Here is a 19,035-nt window from a genome sequence, read left to right on the forward strand (position 1 = left end):
GTATAATGCGTGAAGTGGCTCACAGCGTTAATCCTGTGAGGCTCAGGACAAGGCAGAAACTGGCCAGCTCACAGAGCTAAGAGGATGGCTGGCGGAGCAGGTATTTAAACACAAGACTTGTGGCTAACGGTGATGATAAGAGAACAAACAATAGGATACTATTACTACAAAAACAAAAGTCAGTTATGCTGATGCACACCTGTAATCCCAGTACTCAGCAGACTGATGTGGAAGAATCATGACTTCAATCCAGCTTGGCGTACATAGTAAGATCTTTTCTCAAAATAGCAATGACCACATAGGGGCATCCACAGCTGTGCTGTGCGTAACACCATGGGTGAATGGGAACCCGAGATTGTAAAGGTGGGTCTGGGTGCACAGTTTCTGGCTCATTAACTCCCTCTGGAATGCAGGCCATAGAACCTGAGGTTTGTTTCAGAAGAAGGCCATGATAACCACTGGACCCAGAGTTTCCATCTAAGAGCCATTGCAGCAGAATCCTGACAAGTGTCTGACAGTAAATCCCAAGACTGATTACGGGACGGGTCCAGCCCCATGTGCCAACAGGAGGGCCAAAGAGTGCAGACAGAGGTGCTGCTAGGCCCCAAGCCTGGCCCTGTCAGCACCCTGTCACACCCTTTCTGCTTAATCACACTTTGACACAGTCTTCCCCATCCAATGAAGTCTGTATATATATATATATAGTACAAAACCAGAGGGTTTGGAGAGCGTCCAGAAAGCTGAAGATGTGAGGGTTCATGGAGCGTAGGGGGTGTAGACAAAGCACTCGGCTCCTGGGGCCTTGCCATACACTTCTTTTCAGTGGCATCCTTATGGTAAACCCGTGAGGATTTGTCCCCGGTCCTGATTCCTTTGAGCTGATCAGCCCCACGTGGGGGCAGAGTAAGAAACACAGGCAAGCAAACTGGGACTTCACATCCGCAGCAGGGGAAGTTAGGGTGAGAAGTGAACCGAATTAGAGGTGTCGGACTGTGTCTGCTGTTGCATAAGGAAATACTCGGGGAGGGAGTTATGGCTATGGTGGTAGAGCACCAGCCAATGAACAAAAGCATCAGATACGCAGTTGAAGTTCTAGTCTCAGATAAAAAAAAAAGAAAGAAAAAAAAAGGAAATGCTTGCTTTCTACTAGGGAGAAATGATCACACTTTTCAGGGCCACAGCTTTTCTATTGACTGTGATGGAAATGTGGAGAAAAATCAGGGAATTTTGTTTGTCTTTACACATGGGCTGTAAGCTATTTCCAAGTCCTGAGCCAGTGCTGGTGAACAGGAAAATAGTGTCTGTGGGTGAGTGTTTCAACATGGCAAGATAAGTTCACTCTGATTTGAGGGTAGGTCCTTGAGCAAACCACAGTGTCCTCCTAAGCACCCCAGCTGGAGAAGACTCAGTACACAGAGGGCACAGCCTGGGAACAGAGGCAGGGGGAGGCTGAGGATACATCAATAAGCCCAAGAAAATCAAGAACCATAACTGGGCCTGAAGTGAGGAGAGGAACTCAGAGTGGATCCCCATAGAAGCTGTGAATGTAAGCCACTGGGTGAGGCTATTTGTCCCAGCAGTCCCAGAGAACAGGTGCATCAAATTCTCATAGTGTGTTTACATGAAAGGAGAAGCAGCAGCGAGACCCTCCCTCCCCTGAAGAAACTAGGGTGGGAACAAGGGACACCTGTTGAGGGCAGCCTGCATAGACAGGTTCCTAACCCGATAGCTCCGATTGCGACCACTGCAGTGGACTGCAAACCCTACCTTGTGTGCTTCTCCTGCCTAGGTCCAGTGCATGGAACACAATGATGTCATGTGTGCTGAGTGCAGTGACATCACTGAGACCAGCTAACCCTGGTGGGCACAGAAGGCCTCCTCCCCCAGGGTATGGCAGACCAGGAAGCTGCACTGAGGTGAAGAGTAGGCCCCACACCCAGGGAAAGAAAAGAGTGACTGAGAGCTTCCCTGCAGATGATCCTCTCATCAAGACATTTAAGCATCTCTTTGGGATCACAATGGAACTGATGAACAGCTAGGTAAATAATGCAGCTGGGCTTAGTGACATGCACCTGAAATTCCAGCCCTGAAGAGGCTGAGGCAAGAGGATACTAGGTTCAAGGCTAGCCGGGACTACACAGTTGAGACCCTGTCTTCAAAAGCAAAAGAGGGGCTGGGGACGTGGCTCGGTGATAGAGTGCTTGCCTTGCATACAGGAGACCCTGGGTTTGAATCCTCAGCACCACATAAGCAGCAAAGGCTGGAAGTGGCACTGGGGCTCAAATGGTAGAGCCCAACCCAGAAGCTCCATGGTGTCTGCAGAGAAATGAGTGAAACTGAACATGGTCATGTGGAGCTAAGTCAGCCAGGTTCAGAGCAGTGGAGTCACAGGCCCAACTGTGGATGAATGCATAAAGAAGATTTAGCCTGGTCAGTCGGTGATTGAGTATCGGGCCAGAGGCATAATCTTGAGATCCCGCCCCTCCGGGTGCCTTTGAGGACCTTTCATCAGAATTTTTGAGTCTGAGGCACAGTTCAGTGCCAGGATGATGAAAGCTGACATGGATGTTGATGCTGAAAATCAGATGGAACTGGAGGAAAAAGCACTACATTAATTAAGTGTTGGAACTCCAACACACACTTGAAGATCTCTCAGCAAGAGTAGATGCAGTTAAGGAAGAAAACCTGAAGCTAAAATCAGAAGACCATGTTTTTGGACAATATATAGAAAACCTCATGTCTGCTTCTAGTGTTTTCCAAACAACTGACATGAAAAGTAAAAGAAAGGAAGAGATTTAGTTCCCTTCTCATTTATGGAATTGCTGGTTCTCTCTCCCTCTCTCTCTCCCCCTTTCTTTCTCTCCATCCCTTCCCCCACCCTCCTTTTCTCTCCCCTTTAAAACTAGGGAAGATTCCAAACATTACAGTACCTTTGTTTGTGGCTTCATTGAATGTTTATGAAAATAATTTCAAATCTAGGCAAAATTAACTACTTAAGAGGAGACTTCCATGAGTCTGTGTATTATGTTAGTCTAAGAAAATGTGCAGATGTGTTGTAAAGACTTTATAATTAGAATTGCATATATTTATGAAACTTGAAAATGAATGTTTTATTGAATTTGCTTTGGTATATGGGCTTAGTCTTTTATTACACGCTTACTTAATAAGATATACAAGAAAATAACCATGTAGTTAAAATGTGACCAAAGTCATGTACTGAATGCTCAGCTTTATGTATGTACCTGTTCACCATTGTGTGCCTCTCCTCCATCTGCCTCATCCTTCCCATTTACCTTCTCCTAAGTCAAGATAATTTCACATTTGTAAAAGTTCTTTGGATAGTAATCACCCGACAACAATCTGATCTGTAAGTCCTGAAGTTAACCAAAACCTTGCCTAAAGTTTGTCAGTTGTACTTTCTAATAATAATATAGGACTGATGGTTTCTCTTTAATCATTTGAAAGCAGATTTGGACTATAAAGAGGATTGTTGAAACTAAATTATCAAATTGAGATCTATTTAAAAACAAAGAACCAACTTGCTTTTGCACGAAATAACCCACTTGCTATCTGAAAAGATAAGAATTTTGGTTATGGGCTGCGATGGTGGCTCAGTGGTAGAGTGCTTGCCTTGCATGTATGAGGCCCTGGGTTTGATTCCTCAGCACCACATAAGCAAAAAGAAAAAAGCGGGAAGTGGGGCTATGGCTCAAGTTGTAGAGGGCTAGCCTTGAGCTGAAGAGCTGAGGGACAGCACCCAGGCCTAGAGATCAGGCCTCATGACTGGACTCCCCCCCCTAAAAAAAATTTTGGTTATGTATTGATTAGAAGTAGAAAGTCTGGGAGGAATACAGAGAAATAGGTAAAAATATAATGTGATAAACATAGCAACCAACTCCAAATGTTTTCACTTCCAATTTGTATTGTCTCTGGCACAGAAGAGATCTTCCAGGAAATATATATATATATATATATATATATATATGAAAATGGGTTAAGTTTGATTGATCTTACATACACCACATGCTATGCTATTCCAGCTCTAGGATTTGGTTGCAAGGTTTATTTGTTGTACCTAGTCAATGAACTGTTACCAAATTCCTTGAAGAGTATACTGGTAGTAGAATCATGAATGAGAGAATTTTATATGTATAATAATTGGTAAGCTCAGTATTTTTTTAAATTTTTTTTATTGTAAAGATACTATACAGAGGGTTACAGTTACGTTAGCAAGGTAATGAGTACACTTCCTATTGAGTATTGTTTCCCCCTCCATTGTTTTCCCCCTACCATCCCTTTGCTCCCTACTTTCCCTGATGTTCTTTTTATTAAAAATTGTGGTTAAGTGATTACATAATTTCCCAAATTTCACAGTATTGTGGAATAATTATGCTCATTTAAAGTCACAAGTTCATTCTAACTTTCCTGGGGCAAATTGTCTATCAAAGTCTATAACATATAATGGTGTACACTATGCACCATACATGTGATCAGCAGCATGGGAAGCTCAGTATTTTTATCTCACTCTGTAAATTTAACTAATTGGTTGGTAGAATTTTAGTCATTCTCATAACAATTTCTAAAAATTTAGTTCATAGATTCCATTTGGTAAAGGAATCAATATCAGAGGTAATATTAAGTTATTAAACTAGGAAATGAGATGCACTAATATAGCTTATGGTTATTAGATTTGAACTACTTTAATCATGGGATAATCTTATGTGCTAGTATAAGATTTCATTAATGACTTTAACTATATGAAGATGTAATTGTCATACTGCAAACATCCCTTTTGCATCTCTTTTGTGACCTAATTTTACAAATATTTAAAATTGTGTTGCATTTCTGCTTTGCTGTTTAATAAAAAGATGTTTCACACACACAAAAAAGAAGATATAGTCTATTTCCATCACAAAGTACGACTAGGCCAGGAACAAGAAGGAAATTCTGTCATTTGCTGCCACATGTGTAGAACTACAGATCACTGTGGGAAATGCAAGAAGTCAGACACAGAAAGGCAAATGCATGTTCTTGAAACAGACAAGAACAGGGCAGAGGAATTGTCAACAAGACTAGGAGGGTCCAGGTGAGGAATGGAGTCACATGCAATGAGGTAGACCAGAAACCCAGGGCGAGGAGTCACTGCTCATCCTCTCCTGAGCACAGTGACAAATTTCTGCTTCAAAATCACCACTGCTAAGATGAAAATGAGTAGGGAATTAGAGAATGAAGCTACCTCCTCAGAAACGACCAGGCATGAAAAGAGATCACCCTGCTTTCAGGAATATGCATGAAATGCTTACCTCTAATCTCCAAATGAGTTCTCTAGGGATGAAAATATTTTTAGAAAAAAATGGCCATTATTGCCAAAGAAATTCCTGCACAGAAATGTCTCATTCTATTTTCTTTCTTTTGTGCCAGTCCAGCGGTTTGAACTGGGCCTGGATGCTGTTACTGAGTTTTTTTGTTCCAGGCTGGCACTCTACCACCAGAGAGTGGAGATAAGAATTGGAGATAAGAATCTCATGGGCTGAACAAGTTTACACTCCCACCAACAATGAAGTAAGCTTCCCTTCTGTCCACATCCCCTCCACCATCTGTTGTTATTGGAGTTCTTGATTTTTGCCATTCTAACTGGGGTGAGGTGGTATCTCATTGTTGTTTTGATTAGCATTTCTTTTATGGCTAGGGAGGTTGAGCATTTCTTCATGTGTCTGTTGGCCATCCTTCTTTCCTCTTCAGAGAAGTTTCTCTTTAAGTCTTTAGTCCACTTATTTATTGGGCAGTTGTTTCTTTGAAGATTTGTTGTTAGGGGATTTAATTTTTTGAATTCCAGGTATATTTTAGATATGAGACCCTTGTCTGTTGGATAGCTAGTGCAGATCTTCTCCCAATCTGTGGGCTTTCTATTGATCTTGCTAGCTATGTCCTTTGCCATGCAGAAGCTCTGCAACTTCATGCAATCCCATTTGTCCAACCTTTCTTTGATTTGTTGTGTTTCTGGATCTCTATTAAGAAAATTTCTGCGTGTGCCAAGGAGACCGATGGTTTCTCTTATTCCATCCTGTAATATTTTCAGAGTGTCTGCTTTGACTCCAAGGTCTTTGATCGATTTAGAGTTGATTCTGGTGCAGAGTGATATATAAGGATCTAGTTTTAGTTTTCTACAAGTAGTTAACCAATTTTGCCAACACCATTTACTGATGAGACTGTTGTTCTTCAATTCTATTTTTTTTTTTTTTGCTCCCTTATCAAAGATTAGATGGCTATAGATCTGTAGGTTCATTTCTGGGTTTTCAATTCTATTCCATTGGTCCTGAGGTCTGTTCTTGTGCCAATACCAAGCTGTTTTGATTACTATGGCTTTATAGTAGAGTTTGAAATTTGGTATTGATATTCCTTCAGCACTGTTCTTTCTGTTGAGGATTGTTTTTGCTATCCGGGTCTTTTATTGTTCCATATGAATTTTTGGATTGCCTCTTTTATTTCCTTGAAGAATGAGGTTGGAATATTGATAGGTATCACATTGAATTTGTAGATAGCTTTGGGAAGTATTGCCATTTTCCAATCCAGGAACATGGGAGTTTTTGCCACTTTCTAAGTTCTGTTTTGATTTCCTTTTTCAAGTTTTTAAAGTTTTCATCATAGAGGTCCTTCACTTCTTTGGTTAAGTTAATTCATGGGTATTTTATTTTTTGTGGGGCTATTATGAATGGAGTTGCTTTCCTAATTTTAGCCACACTTTTCTCCTTGTTAGCATACAGAAAAGCCATTGATTTTTGAGGGTTAATTTTATACCCTGCTGCTTTGCCAAAGTTTTGAATCAGCTTGAGTAATTTGGGAATGGAGTCTGTGGGATTCTTTAAATACAAGATCATGTCATCTGCAAATATGGAGAGTTTTATTTCTTCTTTCCCTATTTGGATCCCCTTTATGTTTGCATCTTGTCCTATTGCTGTAGCTAGGCATTCTAATACTAGATTGAAGAGCAGTGGAGAGAGTGGACATCCTTGTCTCGTTCCTGAGTTTAGAGGAAATGGCTTTAGTTTTTTACCATTAAGTACAATGCTGGCTGTACATTTGTCATATACAGCCTTTATTGTATTGAGGAAGGTCCCATGGATTCCTAATTTTTCCAGAACCTTTATCACAAAGTGGTGTTGGATCTTGTCAAATGCTTTTTCTGCACCTATTGAGAAAACCATGTGGTTCTTATCCTTGCTCTTGTTGATGTGATGAATTATATTAATTGATTTGTGTATATTGAACCAGCTTTGCATCCCTGAAATGAATCCTGTTTGATCGTGGTGTATGATTTTTTGGATGAATTGTTGAAGTTGGCCAAACTTTTGTTTAGAAGTTTTGCATCAATGTTCATCAAAGAAATGGGTGTATAGTTCTCTTTCTTTGATGAGTCCCTGCCTGGTTTTGGGAAGAGGGTTATGAGGGCTTCATAGAATGAGTTCGGTAGTGAACTTTCTCTTTCAATTTCATTGAAGAGTTGGAGGAGTATTGGTGTGAGCTCTGCTTTGAAGGCCTTGTAGAATTCCACTGTAAAACCATCTGGTCCTAGACTTTTCTTAGATGGGAGGACTCTTATTGCTGTTTCTATTTCAATACTTGATATGGCCCTGTTAAGATGGTTTAACTCATCTTGGTTTAGTTTCTGCAGGACATTTTCTTTTGTGCAGTGAGTGCCTCTCATTCCCTCCTAGCCCCTCCCTCCCGTCTCCACCCACCAGCTGAGCAGTTCACTTTCATCAATGTCCAGTGAGCTCCATGGATGCACTTTTTTCCATCCTTTTTCCCTCCTTGGACCCTCCCAAACATAACATGAGAACAGACTGTTTATCAGATAAAGAACACAGAAAAATCAAAAGCTAAAACCAAAAAATATACATGTATTTTGTTTCCACATCTTGGGATTTGTTTCCATATGTGTAATATTTTATATAAATATGAAGAGACGCTTAGGCATTGGGCCTTTGTGATTCTCTCCTAAGACTATTCTCCTTTGGTCTCACTGTGTGTGATTCTCTGGAATCCTGTGGCATTTGTCGTATCCCAGTGCATTTTAGATCTAACTTCCTTATATCAGAGAATGTGCACTGTTAATCTCCAGTCTTGACTTACTTCACTTCACATGATTTGTTCTAGTTCCATCCATTTCCCTGCAAATGACATTATCTTATTCTTTCTAATGGCTGTGTAAAGTTCCATTGGCCACATTGGGGGTCTACTTATCTACTGTGGGGCATCTGGGCTGTTTCCATATCTTGGCTATTGTGAGTAGTGTGGCAGTGAACATGGGTGTGCAGGTGTCCTTGTCATGATGCTCAGTGTAGATGCCCAGGAGTGGGTGGGAGGGAAGGTCTGTGTTTAGTATTTGGAGGAACCTGCAGACTGCTGTGCTGAGTGGCTGCACTAGTTCACATTCCCACCAGCTGCACAGTAGGGCTCCTTTTCTCCACATCCCTGCCAGCATTTGTTCCAATTCAAAATGCTGGCCAATCTAACTGGATTAAGATGGAATCTCAGGGTTGTTGTGATTTGTACTTCCTTCAAGCCCAGGAATGATGAGCATATCCTCCTGTGTTTCTTTGCCATTCTTCTCTCTTCTGAAGAGTCTCTCCTTAGCTCCCCTGCCCATTTAGTGACTCAGCCCACTATATTTTAGTATAAATGTAAAAGCGGGAGAGTCTGCATCGCTGGCATGTTTGTGGATCCGGTCACAGAAAGCCCCACTTGGGACAGTGTGAACTAAGGTCTTTGGTTTTGGCACACGCTGCTGGGGACGTGGCCTGGCTCTGGGGAGAGCAGCCTGCCTAGTCTCCACACCTCTGCACCACTTCTGCCTGGATTTTGTCCTCAATAACTGAGAGAGGCTGCCAGACCCCCTTTCGCTCCACACATCCCGCCCCTCCCTGGTTCCAGGTTGACAGCTCCAGAAAGCAATGGGGCCTGAGATCACCAGGACAGACCTGATGCCTGCTTTCTAGAAGCTGATAAAGGACTGCGAGGCCAAGGTGAGGGCTGCGGGCTCTCACAAGGTGAAAGGTGGGTGCTCGTGACCCATGCTTGAGGAGCGGGGGCTCAGGGTGGAGGTGCAGCCGGCTCCATCTCATCCCCCGCCCTGGCCCGCAGCGTTTTGCGAGAACCTCTCTGCAGATTGTCGGGAGAACGTGATCATGACCCAGATTGGGGGAGGGAGTCAGCTGGGCATTAAAGAAGGCCCAGAACAGGCTGTGGAAATGCCCCAGGCACCTAGGTCATAGTCTTCAGCCAAGGAGATGGAGACAAGACCTCTGCAGCCCGCCCCCAAACCCCCTGCCAATCATGTGCAGAGGATGCTGAGGAAGGTCCCCTTGGGCCTCCCTCCCCTTTCCCTCCCAGGAACTGGTGTCAGATGCCAACCAGCACGTGAAGTCTGCCCTGGCCTCTGTCATCATCGGCCTCTCTCCCCTCCTGGGCAAAGACAACACCATTGATCACCTCCTGCCACTCTTCCTGGCCCAGCTGAGGGACAGGTGAGTATTCCCTCCCCGAGTCCCCCACCCAGGTGATCGATTGCCATTGCGGAGTCCAGCAGGTATCCCCAGGGCCAGTTTGGGGCTGGGGCAGTGACCTTGGGGAGATGGCAGGTCTGTAGGGTGTTGCTGTGGGGTGGCACACCCCTCCCCCCATTCTGGGACGCCTTGGGCCAGGCATCACTGGAGCCCCATCCTCTGCAGTCCCTTGAGGTGCGGCTGAACATCATCTCCAACCTGGACTATGTGAAGGAGATTTTCGCCATCCTGCAGCTGTCCCAGTCACTTCTGCCAGCCATCGTGGAGCTAGCCCAGGATGCCAAGTGGCGGGTGCGTTTGGCTATCATTGAGTACATGTCCCTGGTGGCTAGGCAGCTGGTGTGTGATCCAGGGCATGCCGGGTAGGGCAGGGAGGGGAGAGGAGGCTGGCTATCCTCCTTCACCCTCTGAGCCCTCACCACGTCTCTCCTCTGGCAGGGAGTGGAATTCTTTGATGAGAAACTCAACTCATTGTGCATAGCATGGCTGGTGGACCATGATGAGTCCTGCCATAAGGAGCTGGCAGCCAGTGGGCGGGGCACGCCACTGTTCTGTCTGTGTAGCCCCCTGCTGTTGGAAACTTGAGGGAGGCTGGCGCTGAGCACTGACCCACTCTAAAACTCCCCAATGGCCTTCCTGTCCCCCTTGCAGTCTATGCCATCTGTGAGGCATCCACCAGCAACCTGAAAAAGCTGGGGGACAAGTTCAGGAAGGAGTGGGCCCATGCCACCATCATCCCCAAAGTGCTGGCCATGTCCGGAGACCCCAACTACCTACATCGCATGACCACCTTGTTCTGCATAAACGTGAGTGTGGCTCGCGTGCCAACTGCACCCAGGAGCCGGATTGCCAGGGGAGAGGCACACACAGCCCCGCCGTGACACCAAGTTTGGGAGTGGAGAGGCCAGGGGCCACGGCCAGCTCTACACATCCAGAGCTGGGTGGACTCCAGGCCTCCGGCACCCTTGGACTGGGTGTGGGTGACCTGGTGTGAGACACACCGTTGGCTGCATGTTCAGAGTTGAGCTCATTGTAAATCCTAGTTGCGGGGAGGTGGTGTCAATTGTGTGTGCCTTTTGGATGCCGGTGAGGGTTCTTGCCGCCTCGACACCCAGGCCCAGCTGTCAGGCACTGACTGTACTGATTGTGTGCCCATGCTTGGCCAGGTTCTGTCAGAGGTGTGCAGGCAGGACATCACCACCGAGCACATGTTGCCCACCGTTGTTCAAATGGCAGGGGACCCCGTCGCCAAAGTCCGCTTCAATGGGGCCAAGTCCCTGCAGAAGATCAGGTCCATCCTCCACAACAGGTGAGCTGGGACTCGCTGTTGTTATGCTCCTCTCCAGCTACACTGTTCCTTCCTTTGTGGTGATTCTGAGGGTTGACCTCACTTGGCAAGCATTCTGCCACTTGAGCCATGTGCCCAGTGCTTTTTACCTTGGTTATATTTCACAGAGTGCATGTGTAAGCCCAGGCTGCCTGGTCTGTGCATGCTGCTCACACTTCTAGGAATAGGGGTGCCACCACACCCAGCTATTGCTAGGGCTTCCTCAGTGGCTGGGATTCCAGATGTGCACCACTGTGTTCAGCTGCCACTGCTCCCTGCTGCTTCCTGCCAGTGTAGGCTTCACTGTAGACTGAAGAGTCAGCAGTGGAGGTGGTGAACCTAATGGGGAGGGGGTGTGAATGGAAGGGAGGTGAGGGGTGTCTCAGCATTGCTAGCAGTCTGGAGATGCAAGGTGGTGGCCAGGCCTGAACTGAGTTCCCAGCTGTGGGCCCCATCAGCTTCAGGCTCCAGCCCTTTCCCCTCTGCTTCCAGCACCCTGCAGAGCGAAGTCAAGCCAGTCCTGGAGAATCTGACCCAGGACCAGGACTTTGCCCTGGAGGCCTTGACTGGTGCGGGCTGTGGGTGGGCGGGCAGTGGCAGGTGGGAGGGGTGGTGGTGCTTGGGCAGGAGCCCGGGAGGGCCAGAGTATGGCAGTGCCCATGCAGGGTCTGGGGGCCAGATAGGCAGGTGGATGGGGAAAGGGTGGTGGGGCCTGGGCAGGAGCGCAAGAGGGCCAGGCTGGGCTTCTGAGCCGGCCCTTTCCTGTTCCTCCAATTCTGTCTCTTGCCTGATGCTGGAAGAAGAGCCAGTGCTTGGGCCTCCAGTGCTTGGCTCCGGCCCACCCTCCGCTCAGCCCTCACTGATCTCCTCCCTCAAGGAGCCATTGTGTCGCTGACAGCCCTCCCTGTGCATGGCCTGAACCCAGACCTGGACCTATGCAGGTTCCCTGAGGTCCCTGGGGAGACGGCACCTGGCCCCCTCCCAAAGGCTGAGGGACATGCGATGGGATAGACAGCAGCCAGGAGGAAGGTGCCACTCTGCCCTGTAGGGAGAGACGCGAGTATCCGGGTCACTGCCTCTTGCTGCTGAGATGGGGACCCCATCCCCACCTCCCTCCCACTTCCCTCCCCTTCCCTCCCCCCACCCCCTACCCTGGTGGTTTATTTGTGTCAACTGTACTTTTTATATTTTATTTCCTTTCCCCCTCTTTTCACAAAAAAATAAAGGTATAGAAACAGTTGACCCTCAGGTCTTAGTGAGGGTTGGGGGGAGTGTCCTGAGGCCTTGGTCTCTGCCCTTTTCTGTGAGGACAATTAGTCCTAAGTGCTCACACTGAGTGTCCTGACCCCTAGGCAGAGCTGGCCAAGGACCCGGGCTGCCTGCGGAGGCCCTACTGTTCACATCCTCCTATTATTCACATCCTCCTACTGCTCAAGTCCTCTTACTGTTCACTGAGCCACACCCCTGCCCTGGGAAAATCATCCATGTATTTTGATGAGCACATAGCATTGTCTCAAAGCCTGGGTTTCCCACTGGGTACGGCAAGCATTCCCAAGGCCCCTGTGGTCGAGGACATCAGTGTGAGTCTCCTTTACGGCTTTATATCTTTTTTTTTTTTGGTTACTCATGTGTATTAAACTCTGGTCCTGGCTGCTGGACCTCAGCTCATCAGCTGAGAGCGAGCACTCTACCACCTGAGCCACAGCCTCACTTCTGGTTTTCTGGCACCTGGCTAGGTTTGTGTCTTTTAAAGTCTGGATTCTACTTGAGAAAAACATATTTACGTTTCTTGTCTGGCTTGTTTTCCTTCCCAAGATGTATGATGAAATACAGGTTCATCCATTTTCCTGCAGGTGCCAGGCTTTGTTCTTCATGGAAAGTTGTTTTTTTTAGCAGAACAGACAAATATATGAGATAGAAAGGAGTAGATGGCAATAGATAGCATATGAAAAATTTGGAGCTATTTGGTGGTGGGGAATTGATATACAGCATAAAGCAGACAGTATTTTCCGGATCTGTATACACCTGCCTGAACTATAAAGCTGTGACCCAGCTCTACCCTGTGCCTCTCAGCCAGGTGGGAGAGCTGGCCTGGCCCAGTTATAAACCAGCACTGCATAGAGATGACATTTCACCAGTCAAGACTGAAAACTGAAAGTTCAGGGTGGAAAACCATGCCAAGCAAATGGGAACTGACCTGAAAGGGAGCCCCAGTTGCTTGTCCCATGAGAGCAGGGGAGACATCAAACCCAAGTTAGGCTGCTAAGATAAAGACTGTCACCCTCTGCTGACAGACAGTGAGCCAGTGCACAGATGCCTACTGCTGCCCCGGTTTCATGAGCTAGTACTACTGGAGGCCATAGACCCTTAAGTCCAGGCCAAGTTAGAATGTTGGCTTAAGACCCCTCTCATCAAGTGATAGGCTGTTGAGCCCAAAGTCAGCCATAAGACTTAAGGATCAAATAAAGGAACAAGTTTACAAATTCAAGAATCAAAACCATAGCACAACTTTCCAGAACCTCTGGGATGCAGCAAAAGCTTCTCAGGAATTTACAGCTATTTGGGCCTGGCATGAAAACAGTTGTCTCAAATGCAATCAATGATGAAGCACAATATGAAAGCAAATCCAGAACAGTGGATAGAAATACAATCATAAGGTCTGGGAAGGTGACTCAGTGGTAGAGCACTTGCCTTGCATGCTTGAGGCCCTAGGTTCAATTCCTCAGCACCACATAAGCAGGAAAAAAAAGCCGGAAGTGGAGCTGTGTATCATCTGGAAGACTACTATCCTTGAGCTAAAGAGCCGAGGTACAGTGCCCAGGCCCAGAGTTCAAGTCTTAGAACTGGAAAAAAAGAGAAGGGACACTTTGGGTAAGAAACTTTGGGGACACATGGCTTACACACCGCTGAAGTTGTTTACAGACAGTCATCTCAAGTTGGGTCTCAGTGTCTCCTGCCGGCCTACTGGGATCCAGGAGAGGTAAGTGACTGCACCACTCCCCTGCCTCCTGGAGAAGCACCCACATGAAAGTGAAAAGTGTCTTGATAATTGTCACACGGGGGAAAAGAAAAAGTTTACTGAGAACTTGGTCTGCCACCCCAGGTGAAGGGAAAATCACCGCTCCCGCGGGAGATGACCTTGCCTGCCGACCTCCTGGACCCCTATCTAAGGAGCCCTCTGCAGCTCTGAAGTGCCCATGTGCATCTCAGAAATGACCCGCCCTGCCACACACATCCTGAGAGAAGAGGCGAGCACTTGTGTTCATTGCCACTGGAGAGGCGCAGCCTGCAGGAGAGACCCCAGGTTCCACACTCTGGGTAAGGAATCACCTTAGGAGCAGGGATTCTGGATTGAAACCGGATGCATGACAAAGACACAGGGAAGGATAGGAATGGGCTAGGACAGTGAAAAGAACTGGGGTTCTAGGCCCCCCCACCCCCAAGCCCTGTGGGTTCCTCACTTCCTCTTCCTCACAGAGTCTGTCCTGGTTTATGACAAGTGAGGAGGAATCCTGATTGTCCAGGGGCTGGGGAAGATGTGTTCACATCAGTGACTCTAGAATGGCATTTGAACCTAAAATTGCCCCTCTCGTTCTCTGTCATCCACCTCCTCCTTCAACCGCACCATCCCCACTGCAGACCTGGTTCATCTTCCTGGTATTTCTTCTGTGAAATGTGGGCTCCGTGTTGAGGAAACGGTGACACCTGGGACCCACGCCCCCAGCCAGTGTATTGAGGTATAAGTGCATGTGACCCCAGGAATGTGTCACGCATGTTTCAAGTTTCTTTCTTTAGTCAGTCAGAGAGCTTGAACTTGGGGCTTGCCCATGTTCCTTGAGCCCTTTTTGCTCATGGCTAGGCCTCTACCACTTTGAGCACAGGTCTACTTCTGGCTTGCTGGTGCTTAACTGGAGAGAAGAGTCTCACAGACTTTACTTCTCTTCTCTGGTCTGGCTTTGAATTGGGCATCCAAGGTCTCAGCCCTTGAGTAGCTAGGATTACAGGCTTGAGCCACTAGGGCCTTGCTTGTTTAGAATCTTAGATCTGATTCTACAGAGGAGAAATGTAGCTGCCTTCATCTCAGAACCTGATTCACCTTCCCTTAATGCCATTCTCCAGGTTCACCCATTTCCCTGAACATGCCGTCTTCCTCTTCCCAATGGATGAATAGAATTGGATTTTTCCTAATACATGAGAGACAGTAGGACAGTATTTCCAGTGGTGTGAATGCAGGATGGAGAATGTTGAGTTCCCTTGGCACCATGAAGGCCTCAGTTTCCCAAGCCAGAGCCTCTGAATGAGACTCAAGGAACAGAGAGGATGGGAGATGCCCATGTGTCTATGGGGGTGATCCTCTTAGGCCAGACTGTGGTTGGGTTTGTGGGTAATTTGTCTCTTCTCTCCCATTATCTATTCCTTTCCTGCATGGGGAACAGGATGAGAGCCACAGACTTGATTCTTAGGCACTTAATTGTGGCCAACTTCCTAAGTCTTCTGTGTAGGAGTGTTCCCCAAACCATGGTGGCTTTGTGCTGGAGAATTTTCTTAAATGATGTGGGGTGCAAAATTGTCTTCTATCTTCACTGAGTGGGCAGGGTGGTGTCGATTGTTAGAACTTGCTCCCTGAGCATCTTCCTTGCTGTCAGCATCAGTCAGGGAGACTCCAGGTGGGCAGGGCTGAAGGGGAGAGCCCACAAGCACATTGTCTCCACAGTGTACCTCAGCTGGGGGGGGGATCTTCCTCCTCCTGAGAATTGTTTGTCTCATGTACATGATCGGACCCAAAGCACATGACAATATGACGAGCTTAAAAGCCTATGGATACTGTTCTTCCATGTGTCATGATCCAGTTGCTGACGTGCTGCACGTGGCCAAACTCTCGGTGCCTGATGTTCTGTGTCTGGGGCTCATGCTCTGGGCCAGCACCTCCATGCTCTTCATCCTGTACAGACACAAGCAGAGAATGCGACACATCCAGAGGACCAGTGTCTCCACCAGAGCCCCTCTGGAGTCCAGAGCCACCATAAGCATCCTCCTCCTGGTGAGTGCCTTCGTCTCCTTTTATACCATGTCCTGCATCTGTCAGATTTGCTTATCTGTAATTTACAACCCCAGCCCTGTGCTGCACCATATAGCGGAATTTGCTATGGGCTGTTTCCCAGCCCTCAGCCCTTTCCTGCTCATGAGCGGACACTCCATTCCCTGCAGCTTCCTTTTCACCTGCACAAAGAAGAAGAAAGTGGTCCTCCCCTGAGGACCACCAAGCTTGCATCTCTGCTTAACTTTGCTTGGCCATTCAACAATCTCCACACCTAGATAAAAGTCATCTGCTGAGAGATAGAGGTGTGCGCACGTGTCCACACCTGTGCATTTGTGTGCTATATATCTCTGTGTGTGTTCATCTGTCTCTGTTTTGCCGGCCCACAGAATTATATGAATGTGGAAATATGAGATTTTGAATAATGCCTATTAGGTCATGTCAAGTTCCTCCCGAGAATCTGCCCCATTAATTGGTAGTCATGTCAAATTCAAGATATACTGGTTAAACTCGCTTAACAGGTTTTCCTAATTACATTTTGAGTCTTTTGATTTTTTTTCTTTCTTTCATAATAGTTCCCTATGCAATGAAGCAAATAATTCTTAAAGCCCTTTCTGTTCTGGAGAAGAAAATAGTTGGAAAGAAAATATCAGCTGGCAATTGTTTCTAACATATTTATAAGATGATTTCTATGTTGCTTTGTATGTCCTTCCTCCATGGTATAACCCATGATTTCACTGTATTTGATGTTGGTATAATTTGTAGAGGGGGAGGGAAAAAACAAATCTTTTAACTAGGGATACAGGTGGACCCATTGCAACAATGAGATGTACAGTTGTTATGTGGAAAAATGAACTTTACAACTTTGGTGTGGGGGAGAATCGGGTTGGGGGAGGGCGGGAGTATGGGAAGGGATGGGAAGGGGAAACAAAGAGGAGGCAACAATGCTTGATAGGAAACATACTCGTTATCTTGCCCATATAATTGTAACTCCTCTGTAGGGTATTCTCACAATAAAAAAAAAATAAATCAAAGAAAATAGCAGCTGGGTGCGGTGGTTGATGCTTGTGTTCTGAGTTCATGAGGAGGCGAGATCTAAGGATCACATTTCAAAGCCAGTCTAGGCAGAAAACTCTCTGAGACTCTCATCTCCAATAAACCACTAAACAAACAAACAAACATGGAGGTGGTGCTGCGGCTGAAGTGGTAGAGCATTAGCTTTGAGCAAAATCTTACCAGGGACAGAATGGAGGCCCAGATTTTAAGCCCCAGGCCTGGCACAAAGAAGGAAAGTGAGAATGAGGGACACAGACACACAGACAGAGACAGAGAAGAGAGAGGGCAAGCCAGCAAAGAAGGAAGGAAGGAAGGAGGGAATGAAGGAAGGAAGGAAGAAAGGAAGGAAGGAAGCAAGGAAGGAAGGAAGGAGTAAGGAAGCAAGGAAGGAAGGAAGGAGTAAGGAAGCAAGGAAGGAGGAAGGAGGGAAGGAGGGAGGAAGGAAGGAAGGAAGAAAGGAAGGAAGGAAGAAAAAAAGGGAGTCCTGCTGGTGTACCACTGACCACAAATATTAAGGCTCCTTCCTGACAGTTACTCCCTTCATCTTGTCCATGCTTATTTCTTACACATAATTTATTTTCACAACCCTTTCTTTTCCTTGGCAGTCTATGTTACATATCTCTAGACTCTTTGCTAATTCAACAAGGACATCAAGTGTACTTTTGAAAAGCACCTTTTAAATATAAAGTTGTTTTTAAAACACGAAGGCTCCTTGAGAAAGTCCCTTGCTTGGCTATTGTGACATTTCCTGCAGTGCTCCTCATGTCTCTTGTTATGAGGTCACTTTACCACAGCCTCTTGGGTGCAGGTCAGGGTTGCTGTGCTGAATATGAGGAGGGGCCTCCTGTCCAGGGCTCTCCACCTCCACCCTTCTGTTCTCAGGAATGAATTGCAGGGTGACAGCAAGCCAGAAGTAGCACTGATTTCCCGGAGACAGTCAAGAACCCTGAGCACAAAGCTCAGGGATAGGACCCAGGCCCTGAGTTCAAGTCCTGGGACCGGCACAGAAAAGGGAAGCAAGCAGATGGCAGGCCTGCCTCCAGGAGCCATCCAGGGACTATGCCGGGTGCTGTGTGGACTGTGGACTCTGAGCCAGGTGCCTCCTCCTGATCCTGAAGTTCCTACAGCCACCCCACCACAGAAAGGCTTGAACCACAGGTCCCGTCCCTGCACTCCCTCCCCCCACACTCACTTTAGCTAGATTCCCTCCATGCCCCATGCCCTTAATCCACCCCAAAGTCATTCCACCCAGCACATGCATGCTCTGGGCTCCATGGGGAGCTGTCTGGTGTCATCATTAACCTCACACACACCTGGTCCTCTCCTGACCCCTGGTGTTCACGTCCCCATAGGTCCTCCCAGTCTGTGTCACCTTGGAGAGTGTGGATGTGGACTTAGCCTCCTGACCTAGGGGCAGCGCGCGTCCTCCACCAGCTCCCTGCCTTGTGAGGGGACACAGACATTCCCTGCCCCCAACCCACCCCCTCTCAGCACCCGATCCCCAGCAGCACCCCACCCTCCACCCACCTCACACTCTGTCTTGAGCATGATCCAAATCCAAGACAACCCAAGCCCTGCACTACCCCTCCCCCACAGCGTTCAGCAAGCTCCACACACTTTTCCTCTTTTATTTTTTGGTTGACCTTGGGGCTTGAACTCTGGGCCTAGGTGCTGTCCCTCAGCTATTCAGCTCAAGGTTAGGCTCTGCACCCCATGCACCCCTGCAGTACACTGGATGCACAGACACCCATCGTCATGCTGACATGCAGCCCTGTCTGGACTCATTACTTCTGGAGAGTTCCCACATTTAGGAGGTTTTTCTCTGCTGCGGACCGGCTCTGTCGGGATGACGGAGGACACCTAGTGGAGGTAACTGGAATAGGTGGGGAGATGGCAAACAGACAACTCACACACAAGAGGCTTTGTCGGGACGACGGAGGACACCTAGTGGAGGTAACTGGAATAGGTGGGGAGATGGCAAACAGACAACTCACACACAAGAGGAGTGAATGCTGAGTGCGATTTATTGCAGAGGATAACAAGCTTTT

General features: G+C 47.2%; 1 pseudogene; it reads left to right on the forward strand.

Annotated features, from left to right (window-relative positions):
* The first annotated feature begins 333 nt into the window (after window positions 1-333).
* On the forward strand, window positions 334-18,393 carry LOC122125540 (annotated as a pseudogene).
* Window positions 18,394-19,035: the final 642 nt, after the last annotated feature.

Source organism: Dipodomys spectabilis, unplaced genomic scaffold (genome assembly GCF_019054845.1).
Source record: "Dipodomys spectabilis isolate Male_0828 unplaced genomic scaffold, ASM1905484v1 ptg000266l, whole genome shotgun sequence".
NCBI classification, from domain to species: domain Eukaryota; kingdom Metazoa; phylum Chordata; class Mammalia; order Rodentia; family Heteromyidae; genus Dipodomys; species Dipodomys spectabilis.